Source organism: Camellia sinensis, chromosome 6 (genome assembly GCF_055761805.1).
Source record: "Camellia sinensis isolate YWXY chromosome 6, ASM5576180v1, whole genome shotgun sequence".
NCBI lineage: Eukaryota > Viridiplantae > Streptophyta > Magnoliopsida > Ericales > Theaceae > Camellia > Camellia sinensis.
Genome location: NC_138966.1, coordinates 132,988,204 through 133,013,273, shown reverse-complemented (window position 1 = coordinate 133,013,273; position 25,070 = coordinate 132,988,204). Strand labels below are relative to the sequence as shown.

Below are 25,070 nucleotides of genomic sequence, written 5' to 3'. Positions count from 1 at the left end.
AACGTTAGTCACACCTACGTTCACACAAACAGTGTGACTACTCTCACATTGCCCACCAACCGTACCTGCCATTACGCCTCCAGCCTTCACACCACCAACCTCCTCACTATTACGCCCACCCTGCCTGATGGCCTTAATCGGAAACACATTGCACACCACTGCACCTCCAAATCAAACTCCTCCCTTCCCATCGCCCCTAATGTCACGCCGCACTTCCACATTCCTAAATGCTTGCGTCACATCGTGCACATCACGATCCGCAAGCTGATTCTCAAGTACTATCACTTTCCTCTGCAACTCCATATTCTCACTCTTCAACTTCTCCACCTCATCATTTTTAATTTCCAGTACATACTCAAAACCCCCTACTATGTTCACAGCTTGCGCCTCAAGTTTCCTTTTTAGCCCAGCAACTTCTTTGTCAAGCAACATGACCATTTCATCCTTTTTTTTTATTCTGCAATTCCAGGGCTGCGATTGCAGTTAATGCTTCGTTTAGTTTCCTGTCATTAACCCCCTCATTGCCTTTTCCACTATTGTCTGGTTGTTGCCCTACCTATGAATTACACTCTTCACGTCCATCGCCACATCCAAATTCTACATTGCCTCCATGCATCGATGCCTCAGTGTGTCCCCCATCTACCTTCAATTCATCCACGAAATGCTCGTCGCCTCCGTCACACTCAACGACATCTACTTTAACATTTTCCCACACCACAACGTCCGCCCCCATAGCTTCACACTCATAATCAAACAACCTTAGTCGGTCAACTTTAACCTGCTCATACACAAACATACCAACATTTCAAATTACAAAAAACTCAACAAAAGCCCTAATAGTACACTACATGCATTCACGTAGCAACAAAACTCGACACCCATACCTGAAAGTTAACTAGACCAGAGAGATCGACCCCTTGAGCTTTACTCAGCAATTTCCCAATGTCCCATTTCAGGAATCTAGGGAACATGTTGTCAGTTTGCGGCTCAAGTATGGTCGAATGTTCACATATCCAATACTAAACAAAACACAAAACAAAATATCAGCCAATTACTGATACCAATAAATGGAACCAGTATTTTGATAACCATTATCTAAATGTAAAATTCACATACCATTAACGCGACCATGCAGCCCGTCTCCTTCCCTGGCGTGCGATGAAACTCCTTTACTGAACCCATCAATGTTGTCAATATTGCTCCAGTCCAGTCATATATCCACACAGTGTTCAAGTCGTTCATATACCTAACAAATGCCCAACTTATTGTTTCAAAGCTTACCACACATGTACAATGCCAACAATTTTGCTGTGTCTTCCTCATCTTGTTTGGTCCGTCCATTCACAGCTTCCAGGAACAAAGTTTTTACGAGCTTCGATGTTAACCGCAACGTGTCACGACGCCTTCACTAAATGAAGTCCGACAATGGCCACTGTCCCGGAGACAAATCCAAATGCCTCTTCCCGCATTGCAGACCAAAAATTAATCTCACGTCGCTACTACCAAATTTGACACTGGCCCCTCCAATATGAAACACATTATCCCGCGGATCGTACGTTCATTGTGGTTCAAATTGTTGGTGTGGATTGCCCCGATCATAATCCAAAACAGCGTTTTCCATACACTACAACAAAAATAACCTATGGTGACGAAAAGTAGTGAAGAAAATAAATTTTGTCATTAAATAAGAATAATCCGTAACGAATTATAAAATTTTGTCACGTATAATAAAAAAATAAAAATAATAAGTGACGAAATTTATTTTTGTCAACAAATATTTCTTTTTAGGTGAGGAAAAATTAAGTTTCGTCACCGAAAGTTTTCCCGCTAATATTTTTTGAGTGGCGCCAAAAATTTAGACTTTTGGTGAGAAAAAAATTTATCACCAATTATAAAATTATTAGCGAGGAATACATTTTCGTCACCAATAATTTTGTATATATTTTTTTGAGAAATTTGATTTTAAATGTTTTAAAACCATTTGGTGAGAAATATATTTTTATCACTAATAATTTTTAATATTTCGAGACATTTTAGTGAGGAAATTATTTTGTCACCAATTTTAGAGGAAAAATTTTAACATATTGGACGGTAATGGAAAAAATAGACTACTAACTTTTTTCCCCCTTTTATTTTTGTTTATCAATTTTTCTCTCCCCCTCTCTCTCTCTCTCTCTCAAAACAAAAATACAAGTTAATTAACTCTCTAAACCTATGGTGACGAAAAGTAGTGAAAAAAATATTTCGTCACTAAATAAGAATAATCTGTGATGAATTATAAAATTTTGTCACATATAATAAAAAGTAAAAATAATAGGTGACGAAATTTATTTTTGTCAATAAATACTTATTTTTAGGTGAAGAAAAATTAAATTTCGTCACCAAAAATTTTTCCTCTAATTTTTTTTGGATGACGCCAAAATTTTGAGATTTTTAGTAAGAAAAAAATTTGTCACTAATTATAAAATTATTAATAAGGAATATATTTTTGTTACAAATAATTTTAAATATTTTTTTAAAAAATTAATTTTAAATATTTTAAAATTATTTAATGAGAATTATATTTTTATTGTCAATAATTTTAATATTTTAAAATTTTTAATGACAAAATTATTTTATCACCAACCAATCTTGAAAGAATAACTTTGAGATTTGGCGGTAATGAAAAAAAAAGAACCTCTTGATTCTCCCCCACCCCCTTTTTTTTTTGGGTGCTCCAGTTTTCGTCTCATCCCTCTCTTGCAAAACACACGAAGGTATAGCCTCTCTCTCTCTCTCTCTCTCTCTCTCTCTCTCTCTCTCTCGTAGTTGTTTAATGGTGGGATAAGGGTTTTTGGTAACGTGGTGGCGCTGTGGTGCGGATGGAATGGTGTAACGGAGGTGCGGTGTGAGAGGAGGAGGGCTAGTGGTGCTTTAGTAGGGAGGGAAAGGGCAGGCATTTTAGATTTGTGGTGGAGAAAAATAGTAGTTTTGTGGTTGTGGGTAATAGGGAAGGAGGCAATGGAACTATGGTAGTAGAGGGTTTGAGGGGCTGTTTCAAGAGGCGGAAGGGGAAGTGTAACCAGCTGGGATAGGGATTCCTAAGGGGAATGAAGAAGTTGGGGAGCCAAAAGAGGGTTGGGAGAGGGAGACGGTGTAGAAGCCCTTGTGTTTGATAGGGATTCATCGTAATTCGACTGCCCTTTAAGGGTTTCTGTTTGATTGTGAAATACATTTATTAATTGAATCTCATACACTTGTTTGTCTGACTCAAAATTGTTTTGTTGGTCACTCAGTGTTTTTTTTTTTGTGATAATTTACTCTGTTTTATGACATTGCTGTTATTGTTAAGTTTGAATTGAAACCAATGAAATTGAGATGAGAGTGATTTGATTGAATGAGAGAGTTGGTGGTTTGGTAGCAGATCCCAACTCTTGCCCTCACTCCTTCTACGGCGTCGTTTGCGCCGACTCCGGCAACGCCACCGCCATTCTTCTCGACAGCCTCCGCCATTCTTCTCGACAGCCTCGGCTTGGCCGGTGACTTGAAGTTCTTCACTTTTAATGGCCTCAAAATGCTCCGAAATCGGAGTCTCTCTGGGAATTTTTTCACGGGTCATCTCGTTCCTGCATTGAGGTTCATGTATACTTTGCAGTATTTGGACTTGTCTGGAAACCTGTTTTACGGACCCATTCCGGCGAGGATGAACGATCTTTGGGGATTGAATTATCTCAATTTGTCGTCCAACAATTTCACCGGTGTGTTTCCGAGTGGAATCAGGAATCTTCAGCAACTGTATGTGTTGGACTTGCATTCAAATCAGCTCCGTGGGGACATTCAGGACTTGTCTTCGGAGCTTAGAAATGTGGAGTTTCTTGATTTGAGCTATAACATGTTCTATGGATCTCTGTCAATGGATTTGCACAACATTTCGAGCCTGGCCAATACAGTGCAACATTTCAATTTGAGTCACAATGATTTGGGCGGTGGGTTCTTTAAGGATGAAGCCATTTAGTTGTTTCGGAACTTGGAAGTTTTGGATTTGGGTCATAATCAGATAAATGGACAGCTCCCTTCATTCGGCTCATTGCCAAATCTTCATGTTTTGCGTCTGGGGAATAACCAGTTGTTTGGGTTGATACCGAAAGAGCTGCTGGAGAGTTTGATTCATTTGAAAGAACTAGATCTTAGTAGCAATGGGTTTTCTGGTAAGAAATTATTTGAACTAGAAATTTATTTATTAAACTTTGGATCAGCATCAAAGCAACCAATGATGCCACTACACCATATATTCCTTATTTCCTTAGTTGTATTGTGCATTCAATGAAATACCATCTGTGATGAACTTTGAATTTTCTGAGCATAAAATTATCATGATTCTACAACAACTATATTTTCCTTTGCATACGCCATACATATATTCAAACCTTACTTTTCCCCCCTTTTACCCTCAAATTATGGGACAATATGCATATGTTGTCTATAATTTGAGTCCCAAAGGAGGCAAAAGTAGTAAAGTTTTGATATATAGTCCACATGACATGATAAGCTATAAGCTATGCCAAAGTATTTATCAAAAAAAAAAGTTATAAGCTATGCCAAAGTATTTGTTTGTAGTGCTTTTTGTTGAGAAACTCAATTTGGACAATTATTTCTTGTTATAACGGGTTATAGTTTATAGAGATTCTTAATTTGGTTACATCATTCATTTTAGGCATTTGCAAAGAATATGAAACAAATTGAATTGTCGGTGTGTGGCTTTAAATCCTCTTAGTATTCTTGAGGAGGTTCAGAATATTTTGTATAGCTCAAATTTAAAGTCATTGACAGCTTAAAACTAATTGTTGACAGAACATGAAAGTTTAAAAGGAGAAACCTTGTTTGCCTTTACCCAATCTATGAAAACCTTGGTCCTTGGATTATTATTTCGTGTGTAATTTAGTGTATGCTGTGCATATCATAGGCAGAAGGCATGCTTCGACATGTTAGTTGCAGAGATGACGACAGGGTTGGGATTTAGGGCATATTTAACCAATTTGCATAAGAGATGAATTTTATTATGAATCCAGCACGAACCTTTGGCTGAGGTGGGGCAAGTTGACAGGTGGGACGTGGAAAGGATTTGTAGGGCTATTAAATTAAAAAGAGATTTTAAGTATCATTTATGCTACAAATGCTTCTAGATTTGTAAAAAATGTTAAGCCAGAAAGATCGGTAACAGACGAGAGATCCGTTTTGGGGGGCCATTGGGAGAGTGAAGTGAGGACGACGGGCTCATTTGGGTGGGACGATGTTTTCCCTTAGTTTTCTTTCCAAGAAACTAGTAGAAAAGCAAAAGCCGATTGAAAAAAGTTTAAATGGCAGCTATTAAGCTGACTGCAAACAAGCCACATAACCTCCCTTTCCCCACCTAGCCTAAGTGTCTTGGAAAGAAAACTAAGGGAAAACATCCTATAAAGTTCTCCTAACAAAACGTGGTGTTCTCAATGAACAAAATAACTAAAATGAAATCTCGTTAATAACCAAAAATCTATTGTAGATATTTGAAGTTTCATATGGAAGGAACAAGGCCATAACTAATAGCATTAAGTTTTCACTATTGACCTACTCTAATCTTGGCTTCACATCATAACCAAAGTAAAACAACAGAGAGAAGAGATAAAACACGCTAATTATAAATACCATGGCATACCACAATATCTTGAGTTGTACTCAAGGGCCTTCTTGACCATTAGGTCATCGGTTGGATTATTTTTCTACTGCAGTAAGTAGTTGTTGTAAAATGGTAAACAACAGTCATAAGTGTAAACATTGCCACACTATTTTACTATACTCTAGGCATTGTTGCTCCATAAATATAGAAAAGAGAGCCTTGAACTTGTGACTTGTCCCTCTTTAGTTAGCTGAAGGAGCAATATGTTGATGAGCATGTATCAACATACTCATATGTTGTTATGTTGCTTTATTTAGAAAATATGCACAATAAAGCTGTCTTGGCAACTGTATTGTCCCGGTGAAGAGCTCAATGCTTCTTAAATTTGTTTTTCTTCTAAATATGGTCCAATTTCATGTTGCCATCATGAGCCATGTAAAACTCATCATATTTCAATGTTCTTTTATTGAAATTATATCTACTTTACCTGGAACTTAATTATGAAAACAAAGAAATCGATAATGGCTTAATATACTTTTCAAGGATATGCCGTGATGTCAGTGGAGTATTTGAAAAGCACCTGTGGACTGACCACGAGCATTTAAGCAATTACTCTTCAGATTAGATGTAAATATCTTGGATTAGTATAGTTGGTATTTGTTGAGCTTTTTTTATTTGACTTCCCATTTTAATCTATTGAGTCTGTAGTCAGGGTTGCCTTTCCAATTTGCCTCACCAATCTATATCTGCTGCCGTGGCTACTGCTTAAGGCTTGTTGAGTTCTCTGCCAAACAGGCTATTAGATTCATTTGTCTTATTTTGCTACGGTTAAGGTATAATAGGTGCACTACATCTGTGTGCTACTACCAACTAAGAAACTGGATGCTGCAGGTTTAACCCTATATTCACATTTTTATGACATGAGGCATTGTGTTTTGGATTCTTACAGATTCACTATTTTTATTGAGTGTACAGACTGGTACATGTTCCATATCTTTTGGTTGTATTAGACATGAATGTGGTTAGAATTCTTTGTTCAGTCTCCCACGCCCATGCCCACGCCCCCCCCCCACCCAATACCCTCTTCTTTGGTAACTGAATATTTCTAAATTCTGTACTTGTCAAAAAGAAGAAAGTTTCTGACTCAATTCAACAATAACTTTCATGGTAGTACGGATTCAGTGTCCTTTTCTTTTGTGTTAAAAACTTACTGATGCACACTATTTGGTGGTTGCACTCATCTTCTTTGAGCAAATATTTTGTCAATTGCTTAACTGAAGTGTTTAATCTTCTGCATATGTATGTGTACAAGTCCAATCCATGTGATCAATTCTACAACTTTGAGCATTTTGAATCTTTCATCAAATGTGCTATCCAGTTCTCTGCCTTCTTCTGTGGGAGGATGTCACAAAGTGGGTTTGAGCAGAAATGTGCTCACCGGAGATATATCTGTTATGCAAAGTTGGGAAGCAACTTTGGATATTCTTGACTTGAGTTCAAATGAGTTATCAGGAAGCATTCCTAACCTGACATCTCAGTTCCCGAGTCTGACAACTCACAATATTAAAAATAATTCTTTAGAAGGTACCTTGCCTCCTGTGTTGGAGAACTTTCAAAGGCTGTCTGCGGTTGATCTGAGTTTGAATAAACTTGATGGACCTATTCCACCTAGTTTTTTCACATCAATGACCTTGACAAACCTGAACCCTTCAGGAAATCATTTTACTGGACCTATTCCACTTCAAAGCTCACGCGCAATCGGATTAGTTGAGTGTTAAACTTAGTTCTAGTTTTAAACCTAGTTGAGTGTTATTTTTTTTTGGTGGACTCCACATCAGTTCATTTAGGAATTTGTTATGATGGTTTTTTTTATTATACTTAATGGATTATTATTAAATTTGTTTGATGGATATATTTTCATTTATGATATAAATTGTTTAGTGAATTATTTTGTGGAGTGGTGTATAATAGCTAGTGGATTTCTTAGTACAATTAAAAGGCTATTGGGATATGAGTAGGAATATTTGTGAAATAATAATTTAAATTGAAATATAAAATATGGAACAAGTTCAGTGACAATTTTTTTTCGTCATTTGTACTTGCTATTATGACAAAGTGATTATTCGTCGCTAATAAACATTTTTTGTGACAAAATTTATTGTAGTTTATATATGAAATATTTCATTGATTTTGTTGTTTGGTGACCAAAAATTTTGTCACGTATATATATATATTTGTGACGAAATATATTTCGTCGGCCATGTATGACTTTTGAAGACGAAAAATTTTGTCACTTTTACATCTTACTGTGACGAAATTATTTCCTCATCAATGATCAACATGTGTGACAAATTTATTCGTCAACTAAAGTTAAAAATATGGTACTGAATAACTATTTGGTGACGAAAATGAGAATTTTTGGCGACAAAATGTTGTTTTATAGGTGACAAAAAATTTCGTCACTGAAGTAATTTCATTGGTGATGAAATTATTTTTCGTCACGGTGGCTTTTAGTGACAAACATTCAATGACGAAACTGGTGACGAAAATATTTCCTCACAAATATCTATAGTGACGAAATTAGCTCTTTGGAGACAAAAAATTTTTGTCATTTAAGACCCAACTTCTTGTAGTGATAGCTATTTCAAATGAGCCTCGTGTGTGCCTGCCGTTGTTGGACCTTTGTACACTTAGTCACATTGCAGCCCACTACATTGTGCACGACTTTAGCTTGCTTAAATAGGATGCGACCCTGCATTTTCACTCTCAGACCGTTTGCCTTTGACCTAGATACTTCCGCACCCCGGCGCTTTTCATATGACCCCATCCACGGACTATGTACTCTACTGCAATCTACAACACCAAACACAACCCATTTTAAAAAACCATATGTCACGCAGCAAAACCACGTAACAACAAAATGACAAACCTCTTACGTGGCCATGCCGTGCACACACATCCCCAACTCATTGTTCCTAAACAACAATGGAAAAAAACAACTACATGTGCCCTCGACCCTACTTCAGCCCATTCACGCAACAATATTCACCACACAACCATCGTCACAACACAACCATCCCCTAACCAACACGCCCACCCTACCCCCTCCCCCACTACCCCCCCCCCCCCGCCCCCCCATACAACACATATCCCTCCCGCACTAACCATTTCCAGTCTAGCACAATGCCTTAATGCCGCACCACCCACAACCGACGCCCACGCCAAAATTACTAACATAACTAAATTGCACATACCACACTAACACACACACAAACAATTACTAAAAATAAAAAAATAAAAAATGCCACAACTACCTGTTAGCCATGTCGTCAACATATGGCCCATGGCCTATACCTACCTTCCACACAGGTGAAACAAAATCAACACATTTCCCTTTCATGCCCCTGCAGCACACCAAATTAATAAAGTCCACACCCCCACATCCTTCATTTCCATACTAACACAACTCCTTAATGCCACCACACACACAACTACCGATGACACCCCGACTACTAACACAACTATACTGCACATACCACACTTTCACAAACACAAACCACAACAACAAACAAAACCCCCCAAACACAGCCAATTACCCTAAAGTCACATTGCCAAACCATGGCCTATGACCTTCCATACAAGATTAAAAAAAAAAAAAAAAAATCCCTTTTCATGCCCCTACAGTACAAAAAAAATAATAAAGCCCAAACCCACACATACCCAGCCCCACACCAAATCATTGTTTAGCACTATATGTGGTCCTAACCATCATTGGCACATTACCACAACTTATTTGACCACTTATTTGCATACACACAAGCTCATGTTCCTCCAACAAACACCCACACAAAACACAAAACAATCATACAACAACGAAACTCAACATGATTTAGAAGCATTATTACATAAAACAAATGGAATCGACAAGAAAACAACATAAATCCAATGCAGCACACTGACACAAACAAATCAATACATAATGTCACAGAACATACCCATTTCGTCCATAGAGAACTCTAACAGAGCAACGACCATAAAATATGCGCACTAGGGTTCCGTTGCTGTCAATTGTTTGCAATGTGACACCGTCGTTCCACGAACGAAACACAGCTACAACAATATTGACCCAATCAACCTCCATAATTTGTGCTCTCCACCCTCGAATAACACAACGGCATATATGGTCAATCAAAAGTGTAAAATTTTTGGCAATTGCAAATCTAGGGTTTCCGACGTTGCTAATCATCCAAGCACAATGGTTGTGTGACTATGGATGTACAAAATGGGTTAACATTGCATGTGTGTAGGAATGAGGATATGGACTCAGGTTTAATTCAAACCCCTACATACATTGGGCAGTGTGCCTGGTGTCAACCACAAAATACACAAGTTAAGATCAAAACCCCCTACTGTAGTTTAAGCTTCTGTGACACCCCTACTATGTATCACGTGCCACACATACCATATCGCCCTCTAAGTTTCACACGCTTGTTCCATACGCGCCTAACCCAGATCCCCCAAACACAACTGTAATGCATATATTAATATGTAAATTGAGGGCATTCATGTCTTCAAAAAAAACACTAGGACTGATCGGATCATTAGGAAAAAAAAAATGGGACCAATTGGATCATAAGATCAATATTTGGGATTTATTGGTAAATCTCCCTAAATAATAATACTAAAACTCTCACTGTTTATATATATGAAAACAAGAGAAATTATTTAGTGTGTAAATGATTTAAATGGTTCTCAATTTTTTTGGCTATTTGAAATGTGGTCGGGGATTTATTGGTAAATCTCCCTAAATAATAATACTAAAAGTCTCACTTTTTATATATATGAAAACAAGAGAAATTATTTAGTGTGTAAATGATTTAAATGGTTCTCAATTTTTTTGGCTATTTGAAATGTGGTCGGGGTATCCGTGGGGGTGGGGATGGGATTGAAAAATTCCACCTGTATAGCAAGGCGGGGGCAGGGATGGGGGTGGGCTTAGAAAGCAGGTTCAGAAACAGAAATGACAAACCCACTCCAAACTCATCACGTGACCATCCCAACATAGAATAGCTTGGCAATATTAAGGTCGATGAGTGTGCAATGCTTGGGTTTGCTTATTTGATCGCTTTTTTTTTCTTACTGATGTTTGGAAATATCTAAAAAGAAAGCGTTTTTTTTATTTATTTTTAATGATTTTTTAAAAAATTATATTAAAAAAATTTATTTTTTCAACTCATTTTGTGTAGACAAATACAAAAAATAAATAAAATTAAAGTAAATAAAAAAAAGTCAACTCTTTTGTATTTATTTTTATTTTTTTGAAGAATTTTAATTTTTTTATTTGTCTCATAGAGCTGAATCTAAAAACTTAGGCAGTGTTTGGTAGAGTTTTAAAATTATGATTTGATAATAGAGTTATATTTTGAGTTTTTGAGTTTGTGAGTTTTGAAAAGAGAAAATTTGTTTGGTTATGAGTTTTGAATTAAGTTTTGAATATTTGATGTAACATGTAAAATGAGAAAAGTTGTTTGGTTATGAGTTTTGAAAAGAGTTTTCAAAACTTAATTCAAAAACTTATAACTCATAACCAAACATGCAGCTCAAAACTTTATTAAAAATTCTATTCAAAATTCATAACCAAACTCTTTTTAAAATTCAATTCAAAAAAATAATTTATCATTTTGGTCTAAAAAAAATAATTTCTATATTTAAAAAATATCAAAAAAAATATAATATTTTTTTTTTCAAATGACGAGTGGCGATTCACAATTGTAAAAAAAAAAAAAAACGAGTACTGTTTTGGTTAATCGATCGGATGATCGGCCAGACATTCGGGAGGATGTCCGGCCGGACGACCGGGTAGACCAAAAATTCAAAAAATTTCTGCTTCACCAAACATGTTTTCAAAATGTATTTTGAAATTGATTTGGAATTATGATTTGAAAACTCAAACCAAACATAGTATTAGAATGTAAATGTGGAATTAATTTTAGAAATTCTACCAAACATAGCCTTAAAATGTCTATTTAATTATTTTTAGAGTTTTTATTTAATTTTTATCATTACTTTTGATATTTTAATTAATTTTTTTAATACTTTTTTAGATGCATCTAAAAAATAAAATAACTAAAAATATTTAAAAAATTACTAAAAACAAACAAAAATTTGTGTGTATTTTAGTTAAATTTTCTTTGTATCTAATTTTAATGTATATATAAAGTAAAAATATAACTAAAACATGAAGAAAAAAAATTGGTAAAAACAAACGAAAAATCATTTAAAAATAAAAACTATAATCAAACAATTTTTACAAATTTTAAACGCCCGATGTTAAACATAAATAAATAAAAAAATTATTTTAAAAAGTTAATTGGGTATTTTGGGATGATCTAAATAAGTGCATTTTTTGACTTTTTATGAAATATAAGTTGAGTATGAGTTGGGTTTGAAATGATGTATTAAAGATGTGATATGACTTAAATAAAATGATATAATTTAAATAAAATAATAATTTTTTGACTTTTTTAAATCATGCCAAACAAGCTTTCATCGCACGCGTGTCCTCTCTCTGTTTTAGTCTTTTTCATGCTCTCTAGGAATGGCAACGGGGCGGGGCGGGGCCGGGGACCACACTCCCCGTCCCCCGATCCCCGATAGTGAGAAATTTCCCATCCCCGGCCCCGATCCCTGACGGGGACCCTATCGCCCCCCCTCCCGCCCCCACCCCCGCCCCCCAATCGAGGTTTGGGTTTCCCCTACCCCGAAAGTCCCCGACCTGTTCGTTTTTTTTTAACACAAAAACAACAACAACAAAAATTTCAATCTGTTGTATTGAATATATTTCATCATCATCAATCATCATCAACAACTTAAAAATAAAAAAATAAAAAATCTGAACCTGTTCATATTACACACACATTACACACACACACAGAGATTGTTCATTTCACACATATATACACACACACATTACACACATATATATCTATCATCATCATCAACATCAACTTAAAAAAAAAAATCAAATTGTTCATTGCACACATATATATCATCAACAACTTAAAAAAATAAAAATAAAAAATCTTAACTTTGTTCATTACACACACGCACATATACATATATATATATATATATGAATCTATCATCATCATCAACAACAACTTTAAAAAAATAAATAAATAAAAAATAAAATCTGAAATTATTCATTACACATATATACATATATATGTATCTATCATCATCAACTTAAAAAAATAAAAAAAATCTAAACTTGTTCATTATGTTGGAAATGGTTATAAAATTCTGGGTAAAACTAGAATTTTTTCCTAAGTTTGGTCTATTTTTTAGGTGGGCCCCGTGCGTCGATTTACACGGGTCAAAGTGGTAACGCGTTCTATGCCGCGTTGTGATTTACGTGGTATATTTGGTTGCTCAAAACCATTACCGAGTGAATGGGAAATTGAAGCCAAAGTGTGCTCCATGGAAATGGAGTTTTGGTGAAAATTCCTTAAGGTTATAAAATGGCTTGTCCCACATTGATTTGGTAGGAAGTTTTGAATGGGTTTATAAGGCATGGGTTTGGTAGTTGGGGTGTGCCCCAAGGGGTACCCAAGTGTTTTAGAGGGAGCACTACAGGAAAATCAAGTTTTAGCAGCATTTTTTATTGTATTGGCATGAAAAATGCTGTTATGGATGGGCTATTGTAGCGGTTATTGACCGCAACTAAAAATAAAATTTTTAGTAACATTTTTTTCCTAAAATGCTGCCATATATTTTTTTATAGTGACGGTTTGATCTCACACGTTACAAAAAGCCAAACAAAATGAAGGGCCGCCAAATAAAATTTTGATTTGGCGCGAAATCAGAATTTTTTTAAAATTTTTTTTAAACATATCAGAATTTCAGTCAAAAAAAAAACAAAAACAAAAACCGTTCAACTCATTCTCCTTGATTACAATTTGTGCCCTAGTCTATCAACACTTCTTTTGCTAAATATTAGAGCCTTCATTCATCCTCCACCGCGCGCGTGTTAAGGACGTATCAGAGCCTTCTTTTGATTTCAAGGTTAGTCTACTCTCTCTATTTCTCTGTCTCTATCCCCCTCTTTCTTCTGTCTCTCGATTTCTCTCTACCCCTCTCTCTTTCTTCTACTGTCTCAGTTTTTCTTTCTCTCTCACTGTCTTCGGACAAGTTTGGGTCCATGGAATTCATTGTTAAAATCTCCAAAACTTATGTACTTTGAAGGATTTCATGAACACCTTGAATGATTTTGATTTGGGAAAATAATTTAGAAAATAGATTGATTAACATGTTTTGCATTCTGATTATGATATTCACACACACACATATTTGATTATCTATGATATTCATATTTTAACCAATGTAATTAGTGAAGTGAATGGATTGTTGTTGATACTAGACAGTAAAATCTCATGCTTGAGGAATTATTATGTATGCTAGATATTTGATAAAATGCCACAATGGAGTAATAGTGCCTACATTTTTGTTTACTTTTGTTCTGTTTGTTCTTTTTTTTTTTTCCTTTCGTGAAAATTGTTGTCAATGAAATTAATGCACAGTTTGTAATGTTTTGTTCGCTTAATAATGTGATTAGAGAAAATTGTTGCCTCCTTTTATTGTCATTGCTTTTATGAAAGAAAAATAAGAAGAAAAGGATAATGAAACCATGCACATGTTCAAAGTCCGCATTTTAACTAAATATGGGTAATGAACAAGTTCAAAGCCCATATCTTCAGAATCTTACACAAAAAAATAATAATCCGAAGGCCTCCCCACTTGTGTGCACAAAACAGAAAGTATATAGACATGGGATCAACCCAAATAGCACCAGCCAAAGCACTGTGACTAGCCTCCCAATAACTAATATTCCCATAAAATTTTATTAACAAATGGCACCAGGAGTGCAAATTTACAGCTAACTTTTTTCCCGTATATATTATTTGTAGCAAATTTATATTTCAGCATATTTGGTCCCCAAATAACACCAGGATGAAACTACTTTGTTAAAAAAAAAAAAAAAAAAAAAAAAAAAAAAAAAAAAAAAAACCATATTTGCTAAAACAAACTCATTAAAAAATTCACAAACTCAACTGGTTCTACAATAAAATAAAATCAGAATCTAATCAAATCAGCCCCTTATAACCCTTTTTTTTTTTTTAGAAATTGAGCATCAGCCTTTCCTAAACACAATTTGGTCTTCTATTTTAATTGCATAACTTAGTCTATGAACTTTGGTGCTTACTATCACTATATTCACTAGATAATGTATGTTAAACGACAGTTTGAGAAACAATTTGGTTTTTCAAAAGTATTGTGTGACCTCTAAAGAACCCTGTTTTTCATCCCTCTTATTCAACAATTCTCCTAAAAAGATAATATATTCACCACTTCAAGAGGAACACTGAAGATTTTCTAGCACTCCACTAGATGGCTAAACCTCATGCTCATCTTGCTTGGAGCATTGTTTTTGGTAGATAGAAGAAGACAGCCAAGCAGCAAACCAATATGGGTAACAACAATAGGTAATTGGCATCATGGAATATGTGACACCACTCAAAAAGGTAATGATCCCCTACACAGCCCATAGGGATAGGCATGGAAACAACTAATAACACCCATATATAATGTGTACATAGCCCAAACAGATAGAAGTGTAGAACAAAAGTAAAAGTAAAGACATAGGATTTTCCATTGTGAAGATCTCCACTTGGACTGGCGCACCATGGCTGCCTGGTCCTCCTAGTTCCTTTAGATAGTAACACAGCAATCTGGGTAGCACATAGCTAGTCTCCACTTTGATTAACACAGCCTGAAAACACCAAGAACATAGATATGAAGTATATAAATAAATAATATATAGAACACTGTTTCAAACAAGTCTCATAATATAAGGGCTGCATCACTTGACCCACAATATATGCACCACTCAACACTGAAAACAGTATAGAGGCCTGAGGTAGAGCCCTGGTATAATAAGACCTACAGCAAACCTCAATCATTTTGATAGCTTGATCCCTCAACCCACAATAGGATATAACTCTCCGAAATGATAGCTAGATAATGAGATTAAAGCAACCTAAAATAGCAAATAATTTAGAGGCTCCATCACTCAACCAACACTCAAAGAATCTGGGTAGCACATAGCTGGTCTCCACTTTGATTAACAGAGAGTGGAAACACCAAGAACATAGATGTGAACTATATAAATAAATAATATATAGAACACAATTTCAAATAAGTCTCACAATATAGGGGTTGCATCATTCAACCCCCAATATGTGCACCACTCAACACTAAAAACAATGTAGAGGCCTGAGGTAGAGCCTTGGTATAATAAGACCTGCAGCAAACCTCAATCATTTTGATAGCTTGATCCCTCAACCCACCGTAGGATATAACTCTCTGAAATGATAGCAGGATAATGAGATTAAAGCAACCTAAAATAGCAAATAATTTAGAGGCTCCATCACACAACCCACACTCAAAGAATCTGGGTAGCAACCTTGCAGTATTGACATCTTTATATGACATTAATCCCCATAAATCAAGTTTGAGCGATGCTATTAGGCGGCTCTTGTAAAATATTGGTTTGAATTTGTAAATCATTTTGCCCTCAACTTTTTTCTTTGAACTTCCAATGGTATTAAGAATATCATATGCCTACCTCATGTTTACCATTCTTTGTCTAAATGTTTCAGGGGATCTGTGTATAAACATATTTATGCTCTTATTTCTTGTTAGTTGAGTAAAAAATAAATCAAAATGCCATGCAAAAGGATCATGGTAGTGCCACAGCAATGCCCACTGGACGGCTTCGGCACCGTAGGCGCTCAAATGAGGTTGGTAGCTTACTTTTATCATTTATTTATTGTAGCAATCTCTTATAGAGTACTGATAAAAAAAAATTAAAAAAAATTAAAAAAGCAATCTCTTTTAGAGAACTGTAGTTGTCCCTATTGGTTGCAAATGTTTTTTGAGGAATGCTAGAGACCCACAATTTACCTCAAAGACATGGCAAGGGAGTTGGGCTTTATATGGTTTAGTTTGTGACAAATGAAAAGTTGATGTGTAACCTGCCATGTCATTGTGGGTAAATTAGGGGATGCTTTTTAGGGGTCTCAATTGTTTTCCATATTTTTCAACTCTTAAATATTATTATTGGTTAAACTTATGAAACTTGATCATTAGTACTCATTGAGGAAAAACTAGCATCTATCTTATTGTTGGGGCTCAAGGCCTCTTGAAACCATCACTATTGTTTTTCGGAATAAGACATAGTTGGAAGTGGTTGTTTTTTAGGAACTTTTTAATAGTTACCTACTACAATAAGAAAATGGATAAAATCTTGAAAGGAGTGTATGGCTTCTTCTGAATGTCAGGTTTAATGTTTTCTTCATTTTTTTTTTCCTTTTGGCTGTCAGGTTACTCCTGAGGTTGGCAAAGAAAATGGAAGCCATTTACTTCTTAATGATCAAAACAAATACAAATCAATGTTGACTCGCACATATTCATCTATTTGGATGATTGGGGGCTTTATATTCATAATCTACATGGGCCATCTCTATATTTGGGCCATGGTCGTGGTTATCCAAATTTTTATGATAAAAGAGTTGTTCAATCTACTCAGGAAAGGACACAAAGAAAGGGACCTCCTAGGATTTAGGTTGTTGAATTGGTATGTTAAGCCAGATTCTTGTCAATGTTCAACTGTCAACTGAAGTGTGGTGTTTATCTAGGAGAGCTATTCTTGGAGAAAGCTCATTAGTTAAATGAATGACAACTAATGAGCTTTTTCAATTTATTTAAATTTTAAGTGAACCAAATTTTGACACAACTATATAATTCGTAACAAACATGTTGTATCTTTCAACGGCCAGCTTTTCCTTCTCTGCCCTGTTTTTGGGTTTCAGTAACATCCAAAATTTCTGTCAATAATCTCCAAGTGAGTTTGATTTCTATATATGAAAAATTATTTCTGTTTGCTTTTAATTTCAACAGGCATTTTTTCTTCACTGCTATGCTGTTTGTATATGGCCACATTCTCAGCCAACGGCTTGCCAACATTATTACTTCTGAGAAATTCTTCTATCATCTTGTGAGCGGCTTTATGAAGTATCACGTGGTTACCTGTTATTTCTTGTATGTTGCAGGTGAGTTTTATATCATTATGCATTTTCCTACAAAAGGTTTGGGGAATCTTACAATTAAGATGCCTTTTGTAGATCTGTATCACACTTTAAAACGCTAACATGGACACTAGTACGAACACAGACAACATCGATTTTCAAAAAAATTAGAATACTGACATGGCACGGATACTAGAAAAAATATGTCATATATTTTTATTTACTATGCATATGAATATAAATTTAGGGAACAAAGATGAGAGACATTGATGTATATGTGGGTGTATTTTTGTTTTTTCTACTCTCTCCTTATTTTTTTCTATATATATATATTTTTTTGATCCAAAATCTGCCTTCTAAAATTATCACTGTAAAGGTCTCTTGAGACACATCTAAAAACAGTGTGCATGTTGTCATCCTGTCACACATTTTACATGCTATTCAAAGTTGGCTCAATATCTATGGTGTCTCATAAAAAAATGGAACTTCTTTACACTATCAAATTGGTATATACAGATCTATGGCCCATTTGAATACTATTCCACTATCCATTGTGAATGTATATTAAAACGAAGATTCTCCTCGGAAGTCTTTTCTCTTCCATTCAACATGTGTTGTGCTAGCTTCTTTTTTGCCCGTCACCAATCAACAAGCTTTTGTTTCAATTGCAATGTATTCATGTAGTTATTGTTTTCAATTCAAGTACTATGCTTTACTTTATTTTTTTATATGATTTCCATGGACTATCTTATGTCCTCAAAACATCCATTTCTCAACCTTATCCAATATTTTTTTTCCTGCTGAGAGCCTCTTCCTTTGCTTTTATTTTTTGGTTATCCATGTCAACAAGTAACTCAGAAGGATCGACATTCCTAGAATCAATTAGAGCCATAATTTTTTCTTGAGCAGCCTTTAAATCAATCTCACTATGAGCATGAGCACAAATCTCCTCAAGCTCAGTTTGCCTTTTTAAAGCTATTTCCTTCATCCTGTTAGCTTTTAGTTGATCAAGCCTTTCAACTTCCACCTCAGCCTTGACAACAAAAAACAAGTCAATATTTAAACATCAGGTATTCAATACAAATTCAAGGACCTTGTGCAACCTCTCACTCTGCCACCAGATCAAATAATCAACCAAAATTCATTGACTCAGTGGGTATGAAAGTTAGTCAAGTTGATATTAACTGAACAATATGAAATAAATTACCTTTCCCTTTTGCAGTTCTTGGAGCCAAGACTGAAACTCATCCAATGCATATAGTAAGGAATATTTTCATAGTATGTTACATGATCTTGTGCTAGCACATTTGCATAATGTAGTGCCAACCATGTTTCATAATGTGGCATCAACACAGTTTCATAATGTAGCTTCTACATAGGTTCATGACTCTAGGCTTCCGCATTAGCTTGAACTTTATTTTGTGGATGCTGGTTATAGCAGCATGGATTAGTTCTTTTCTTTTTGTTATTATTATTATTATTTTTATTTTTTTTGCTTTTGCCTTTGTAAATTACAAGCAATAGTTAACAAAGGAACTATTCTTATCCAATTTTTTTTTGCCTTCTTATGTTTCTCATATTTTTGGCCTTGAATTTCCATTGATTTGAGTAGGGTTGATCTGGGAAATGGTGGGGCTAGATGAAATATTGTACCACGTCATACTTGAGAGCTTTTACGATTTTGTTGAGGGGTGTGAATATTCCCAAATGACATGTTGAAAAATAGATTTTACACAATTGTATGTTTCTATCCCAACTTGTTGACCCACCTGTAGAGACAGTTGGCACAAGGATGATCATCACTGATTTACCATTTTCTTAGTGGATGCAATTGGGTGACTTGTTCGTACTCGAATGGCAATGATCCTTGTAACCAGCTTTTCCCTATAGGTCTTTAACACTTAGAATTTAATTGAAGTTTCCAATGAAGTCTGATTCGTGTTGTCTGGTCTCCTAGTAAGGTTTCAACTAAAGCTTTTCACTACCTCTTAGATTGCTTTCCTAGGATAACTTTATATTAAGGGTCATTATCTTAGTTTTACAGTGCAGGAGGTTTTGGTCCTGCACTTTCTTCGCCTTTGATGTTTGAATTGATCCTCCACTGTCCCATCTGGGTTAGATAGTGTTTTATGTCAGTGATTACTATTAATCACAATATCTTGACTATTGCTGTCCTGTTTAGTTTGGTTTCTAGGACAACTTGTCATTCATCTGGGTTAGACTTAGATACGCCCTGTTTGTTTAAAAAAAAATTTGCAGCTTATTTAACTTAAAAGAATGTGCTTAAACAGTGCACTTCTAAAACATGGGGATTAGTTCTTCTTTTTGGGTTTTTAACTTTAAAAACTCAAATAGTCTCTATTTTTTTAAGCTAGATTTTGGATGCTTTTTCAATATTGTGTTTTTTTATTTTATTTAATTGGAAACAAATGGAGCCTACTGTTGTTCGATTGTTATTGAAAGCCCCTCCCGGCTGATTCAATTGTCAATTCTCTGATTGCTCAACCCTGTTTGATCTCTTGCTATTGTTGTTGTTGTTGTTGTTGTTGTTGTGTCTTCTTTTTTAGAAAGTAATTTGTGGACATTATATTGTTCAAATTCAAATTGAAGCAAATGAACCTAGTAGTTTTATTGGAGTTGCTTTTTAATTTGGGCATTGAATATATTTATTTATTTATTATTTGCAGTATGCCAGTTAATCAAATATGTCCTCAGTTTATTTTGATCCCTTCTGTTGTTGGGTAGCCCAACTTGAATAATTCAATTGATACGACCAATCTAACCATTTTCTGTTGTTCTCTCTTAAAGGATGATCTATCTTAATATGCAAATATGATCTTCAACTTCATTGTAATCTTTATTTTTTTGATATGTAAACCACATACTTACCAAAAAAAATAAAACTTATCGAGAATTATTTGTAGTCTAAATTTTCTTTATAGATTTTGAAATTGAGAATGATACTTATGCTCATTCAATCATTTTTATTGCAGGAAGTAAGACAATATGAAAGCATCAAACGGTGGACGTCATTTTTCGATTTTAACATTTTTTTATGGAGGTCTTTATAAAATGGCGTCATGAGTAATATTTTTGAGTACTATTGTCATATGACAAGTTTATATATACCTTTTAGATTATGGTGTGGGCTATTAGTTTGCTAGAAATATTGGATCTATTTTGTATTACAGGCTTATGTAATGAACCTTTTAATTAAGGTGTTTTGGATATTTTGGGATTATGAAAGTGCAAACTCTTTTACCTTTTACAATTATTGAGTATTGAACCATTAGAATAAAATAGTGTTTTTATAGATATATAATGTGAGCAGGGGTAAGTGCGAGACAACCATTAATGGTTAGCAAATCATTAAAAATTTCAAGCTATATATTATTGGTAATTGAATAGTAAACATAGCCTATGGCCGCGGTTAATAACCGTCGCTGCAAATGAAATACAAAAAGAATTTTATGGCTATAGCGACATTGTAAAACTAATGGAAAAGAATTAAAATATAGCAGCGGTTCACAAAATGTGGCAAAAAGTGAAGGATATAGCAGCAGTTGACCCATCACTATAAAGTTAGCAAATAATGGGCAAATTTAAGATATAGCAACATTTATAACTGTCACTACATCGACTGTTGCAATAAAAATAACTATACCAGCGTTTGAGGAAAACGTCACTATAAGGATATGCCAACAGGGCTATTGTGGTGGTTTGGCTGTCGCTATTTCAACCGCGGGTAAAGGTTTTTTAGTTTTTAGCGACGCTTTTTTCTGCTTTTAGCGACAGTTTTGGCCGCTACTAAAAGTGAATTTTTTTTTAGTGGAAAGGTTATGGGCAAAATGGGCTAGACCCATTGGACCAAAAAATCACCACTAACACGCGCATGCGCCGCCGCCGTTCGTCCGGGCTGGGCGCGGGTGCGTGGTATGGTGTGAGGTTGGGTTGAGCTTGTTCGGCCCAATACTAATCTTTTTTGGCCAAAAACATTTGAATTTAATTTTATTTTGTATAAAATAAAATCCAGTACATCCAAACAGATAGGGCCCTTCCCGTTTTTGTATCTATTTAAATTATGAACCCAACAGATTCAAATCTGTTTGAATTCAAAACCAACAGGTTTCATACCTGTTCAATTCAAAACCTACAGCCACCATTACATCTATAAATAAGACAGCTCTCATTTGGATTTTGTAACTCTAATAATTCCGTCCTTCATAATTCTGCAAATATTCTTTTCATATTGCTGCATTATTTTCTTCTGTGAGAGAGTATAAACACTTAGTGTGTTCGTTAGGCAAACAATTTGTAGTGCTGCTATTGTTTGTAGTAGATCATTTTATCTTGGGAGATAGACGTCCAAATTCTGAAAGCACCGTGGAGAGGACGAATATGTCTTAAGGACACAGTGTCAAACACTGGACTTGATCAGGTAATTATTTAAAGAAATTAATCAAGTAAGTTGTTTAATTTATTATTCTGTTTTATTTATTTATTTAAATCATATTTTAATTTTATTTTTGTAACAAAATAAAATCTGTTTTTATTTATTTATTTTTATTTCTAGTTTGATTTTTGTAATCAAACAAATTCTCTCCTTTTCTTTTATTTCTTTATATTCTGGTTGTTGTTTAGTACACAATAGAATTTAAACTATTTAAATACAGTGAAGATTGTCCAACAATCTTAAGACAGATTTTATTTTTGGTATCTTCATTGTATTTACTTTTCTGTAATTTTATAAAGACATATTTTGGTTGGAAAAACAAATAGTGATTTATGCTATTTGACAGAAAGTAGTAATATATTGTCTCTTTTCTTTGACAACTAGTAGTAATATACTAGTGTCATTAACAATTGCAGAATATTATTTGATATTACAGAAAATTATTGTGGTATTTTATTTTTCTAGTTTTAGTAACAAGGAAAATAAAATTATTTTTTGTTTTAATTTATTTTCTGGTTTTGGTAACTAGAAAATTAATTTGTGGTGTGTTTTTCTGATTTTTGTAATCAAATATTATTGTGTTATTTTATTTTCCAATTTTAGTAACAAGGAAAATAAAATTATATTATTTTCTAGTTTTAGTAACAAGAAAAATAAAATTATTTTGTAGTATAATTTATTTTCTGGTTTTAGTAACTAGAAAATTAATTTTGTTAATCAATCAAGTAACTTTGTGTTCGGTTACAATCTGTACATTTTGTACGTGACTTACGGTTTCATTTGGAAGGTCACTTAAACCCTTTGTGAAAAGGTGTTAGTACTTGGAAGTATTTGATTCTGGAGTTAAATATTAGTTTTACAAACTAATTTCATTTATATTACGAAAAAACCTTTATGGCAAGTTTTTCCTTTATTGGTTTACTGATTCATTTTTTAATTTCTGTGTGTGGATCTGTAATCGTGAATAGGTTCTGCATATAGGTCAATATATATATATATATATATTCACAAGAACATTTTAATGTGCATATAATTAGTTTATTTATATAGCGATCCCGATTTTCCCTTCATTGTTTAATTGTATTCCGAACTCGGTTCCGTAGATGTGTTGTTGTCTTATTCCCGTTTCCATCCTTTACTCTTTGTATATGAGTCTTGGGTCGTGTTGGGCAGGTTTGAAACAGGTTGGTTGTGTTTGGAAACCAAGGGTTGATGTCTAGATTTTGGGCTTGACGCTTGAGCGGACCTGTTTGTATATCAGTCCGAAAAACAGCTTTTTGGATCATTTTTTCGGGCCATTCTCTCTCTTTACTTTTCAAAGATTATGCATGATTATACTAGATTCATCTCATTAGTAAGATACATGTACATCAATTAGATGGTGACTAATCATTGATACCTATATATGCAATGTATAGAAGACTAATGCTAATACATTGAATGTGATGGATTTATTATGAATGAATCTTAGAGATGCATTACGTATCTATTATGAATATGTAAGATACATTAATCTATCTAATGAGTTCATTAATATAGAAGATGCATTATGTATCATGAATGTATGAGATACATTAATCAATTTAATGAAGTTCATTGAATGAATAACTTGAGAGTTTCTCTCTCTAGACTATATCTTCTCTCTATAAATACATCTAGTTCTAATGATCTTCTACCCTAGTTCCTTTGTATTGAGTGTGGAGCTTCCCTTGATTTTCATTTTGATCCGAAAAATTGTGGGTTGGAACACATCCGAGTATTTTCATCATCTTCTTTGAGTCTCTTCATTTGAGGTAGGGATTTCCTACTCCATATTATAGGTTTTGTTCTAAGTTTTGGTATTTTGATATGTTGGGGGTTGTTTGGTAATTTTGGAAAAAACCCTAGTTGTTGTAATAAATTAATTTATATAATTAATTTAGGGAAAATTGGGGAATTTAGTTGAATTCATGGAATTAATGAATTTATTGATTAAATGGTGTAGTTGGTTAGTTTAATCACTCACCTATGAAAATGTTGGAATTATGTTAGTTGATACATTTATTTCCTGTTTAGAAATAACTGTTTTGGGCTATCGGTGGAGGATAGTCGTGATTGTTGTAGACATTGCATGTGGATTAGGGAAAACTGAAACTAATCACATTGGTTAAGTCATTGATTTAGACTGTTGAATTAATACAGAAAATACATGTATCGATTGTGTGTTGTCTATGACAAGTGTTTAATACATTGTATATGCATTTTTGTTTGGGAGGAGATAGGGGATGTACTCCACGGTTTAGGGGAAGATAGGGGATGGACCTCTAAACCGGATTTTGTTTGGGAGGAGATAGGGGATGGACTCCATTAGCACCACTATATGTGTGCTTATTGATATTGGAAGTGGTTTTACATGTTGTTGATACAGCACTAAAATGTGTATCAATCGGGAAGTATGGAAGTGTTTTGGTATGAGCTTTAGACTCATTTGTTTTATTGAATTGAAAATATTGTTAATGAGAGATGTAGTCTCACTGTTATAGTTTGGCCAGGTTCTGAGCCATATTGATAATAATGGAAAGTGAAACGTGTCATAGACATTAGTGTCATGAGACTGTATAATGATGTAATTGATTATCTTGCTTAACCATCTATTGAATGCTATTGCTTTATTCAATGCTTATATTTGGTTTAGTATATTTCTACTGGGCTGTGGCTCACCCTATATGGGAACATCAATTTCAGGTCCAGGTGATGTGCTATCTCCAAGGAATTAGCTTGGAAGGATTTAGAGTTGAAGACTCTGTTTAGATTAGTTGTTATTTCAGTTTATTTGATATTACATGTAAACTCAAGCCAA

At 34.4% G+C, this 25,070-nt stretch overlaps 1 pseudogene; it reads left to right on the top strand.

Annotated features, from left to right (window-relative positions):
- The first annotated feature begins 1,286 nt into the window (after positions 1–1,286).
- Positions 1,287–7,410, top strand: LOC114285129 (putative inactive receptor kinase At5g10020 pseudogene; annotated as a pseudogene).
- Positions 7,411–25,070: the final 17,660 nt, after the last annotated feature.